This window comes from Mus caroli, chromosome X (assembly GCF_900094665.2).
Source record: "Mus caroli chromosome X, CAROLI_EIJ_v1.1, whole genome shotgun sequence".
In the NCBI taxonomy this organism is placed as follows: domain Eukaryota; kingdom Metazoa; phylum Chordata; class Mammalia; order Rodentia; family Muridae; genus Mus; species Mus caroli.
The window spans coordinates 99274088-99277418 of record NC_034589.1 but is presented as its reverse complement, the minus strand read 5'-3'; positions in this window follow the sequence as shown (position 1 = coordinate 99277418).

The following is a 3331-nucleotide window of genomic DNA, read 5'->3' as shown; positions in this document are numbered from 1 at the left end:
AAAAAAAAAAAAAGGAAAGGTCATCCTGGGCTATATAAGACTTTCCTCAAAAAACAAACAAAGGTTCATCATCAACAACAAAAACTGGGATGCAATATTAAAGAATCATTAAAAAAAAAACCAGAATGTTACCAATAGGAAAAATTATACAAAATATCCAGAGTGCTCTAAGGTTGTATATTGTGGCATGTAAAGAATAATAATTCAAACCAATTAAAAATAAATAGATTAGTATATTAAGCAATAAGTAATGCAGAAAGATGTTTGTTTTCATTCCTATTATGTTATTTATATCCTTGTTTTTCTTCTGAAAAACAAATCATTTGACACATTAGACCATTAGTGGCTTGAGATTATAAACTTGTTTGGTTTGTTTTATGTTCATGCAAAAAAAAAAAGCTGTAATTTAAACAATTTGGCAGTTTCACATTCTTCAGTGATTAAGTTTGTCTCTAAAGTGTCTGTCTACTGTTACTGTTTTATTAAATAAGTAAACTTTTATTAGCATAGAAAAATTAATGAGTACATTATCCACAGAAATGATCAAAATGGTGCACATTTGACTCTATCTCCTGGCTCATTTACACATAAAACATTTTTTTCTGTATTGCTTATTGCTTGTCCTATTCAGAGCCACACACTTCACAGTTCTCCATTCTTTGCATATTTAACAGTTGTGAGTCTCTGTGTTAATTGGGATCTACCTCATAAAGAAGCTCTGGTGAGGGCTAAGGAATGAAGGTGGATTCAAGAAAAACACATCCCATGCATATATGAATATTAAAGACTTACCATTTAAAAAGAGGATATGAGGTTGGGTGAATGGGGTTGAAGACACCAAGAGTTAAAGAGAGGCAGTGGTAAATGGATATGACCCAATTGCTTTGAAACAATATATGAAACTTTTAAACAATAAAAAATGTTATTTAAAATTGAATTTAATGCCAGGTACCATAATACAAACAACAGCTATTGCTCTCACACCAGGAGACAGCTAGGGATTTATATCATAGTGCTGCTTGGACAGGTAAGTTAGAGGAGTTACAAGTCATTAGGTCTTTGGTATACTTGATTCCATTACATAAGGAAAAGCATTTTGCATTATAAACAAAAAATTATTAATAATGATTGTGGGGGAAAGCAGGTTTTTTAAAGGATGTAAATTTCTGACTTGTATTTTGGTAAATCAAAGAACAGGACAGAGACACTCAAGACAGGATCCATTGGCAACATATCAATTTGCATGATGGTTTAAATTTAAGGAAGAATAGGTCCTCCATTGCCAATGCCCCATCCAAAAAGCAAGTAAACAAAAAGCAACCTACCAGAATTTCATGAATTTTCTATAGCCCATGTCTACAAGGAATTCCTTGTCACTGCCTAATTTCTCTTTAATTACAGCACACAATAAACATTGTCAAGAAAAGCTGCTTAAAACTTAAAACTTGTAAATGTAAAATGTAAATGTAAATGTAAAAAAGAGAATATAAGTACAACAACTTCTATTTCTCATCTGTTGTTGCTAGCACATTTGAGAAACAGGAAAAATGGCTGTTGAAGTATCTTGAATATGCCATCTTCACAGGAGAAGACTGGGACTTTATATGCCACTAATGACTATAAATTGTTATTAAACCAATGTACTTCTTTTGGAGAGATTTTTCCCCAGAAACTGTTGATTTTTCAGCAGGAATAGGAAACAATGAGAAGTGAAATATGGCCTTTTTTTCCCTGTAGCTTTTGATTTACCCATGTCATTTATAAACACAGGCTGCTCTCACCTCTTATCAGAGAAGCTTCTTTTTGGAGAAGGCAGGGTCTACTACAGAGATCAAAACTGGTCAAAACAGAGAATAATTAACTGTAGGATGCTTAATGGCAATTGGTATGTCTACAAAGCAATCTCTACATTTAAGACCCAGGAAACATTACAGAAGAGGGAGGCAGAAAGACTTTAAAAGCCATAGGACCAGGACACCTGCTGCTACATAGTGTCTTCTAGATGTGACATGAATGGTGTATGCATGGAATCTTATCAAAGTGTTAGCCCAAGTAAGACCTGTATAATGACATCACTAATGTGCAAAAAAAAAAAAATAGGGGAAAATTTCATAAGGCCCCGCCTCCAGATGAAGAGTTAGAAGAAATCAATGGCTGCCGAAAAAGGGAGAATCAGTATTCTCTATGGAAGAGGTACCTGATAAGATATCCAGTCCCATGAGGTCAGCAGCAAACAGGTATGCATGCAAACAAACAATGCCAAATGAACTCAGTATTCTGTCTGTATGTCTCTCTGTGTGTAACAATGATTATGGAAGAGTGGGAGTCCATTGGAGGAAGGGAGGGAGAGGAGGAAATTATGTAAATACAGTGGTCGTGTGTGAAATACTCAAAAACACAAGGAATTAATTCTTGCTACAGCAATAAAATAATAATAATAATAATAATAATAATAATAATAAGGGATCAAGGTGATACAAATTGGAAAGGAAGAAGTCAAAGTATCCCTATTCAAAGATGACAGGATGGTATACATAAGCAACCCTAAAAAGTCTACCAGAGAACTCCTACAGCTGATAAACACTTTCAGTGAAGTGACTGAATATGATTAATTTTTTAAAAATCAGTAGCCCTCCTATATACAAACAACAAACTTACAAATAGATCATAAAAAACACCACCCTTTGCAATAGACACAATATAAAAGATCTTGGGGTAACTCTAACCAAGCAAGTAAAAGACCTGCATGGCAAGAATGTCAAGTCTTTGAAGAAAGAAACTGAAGAAAATCTCAGAAGATGGAAAGGTGCCCCGTGCTCATAGATTGATAGGATTAACATAGTAAAAACGGACATCCTACCAAAAGGAATCTACAGATTCAATGTAATCCCCATTCAAATCCAACATAATTTTTTACAGAACTTGAAATGACAATTTTCAACTTCATGTGGGATAAAAAGCACCACAGTTTAGCTAAAACAGTCCTGAGCAATAAAAGAACTGCTGGAGGTCATCACCATCCATGATGCCATGTTGCACTACAGAGTTTTAGTGTTAAAAAAAATCATGTTATCAGCATAAAAACAGAGAAGTTAATCAATGGAATCAAATTGAAGACCCGTACATAAATCCACACACCTAGGGACATTTTTTTTTTATCTAGGGACATTTAACTTTTGATAAGGAAGCCAAAAATACATACTGAAAAAAAGAAAGCATTTTTCACAATGATGCTTGTCTAACATGTAGATGTCAGGATGTCAGCATGTAAAAAAAATGCAAATTGTTCCATATTTATTACCATGCACAAACAAGTCCAAGTGGATCAAAA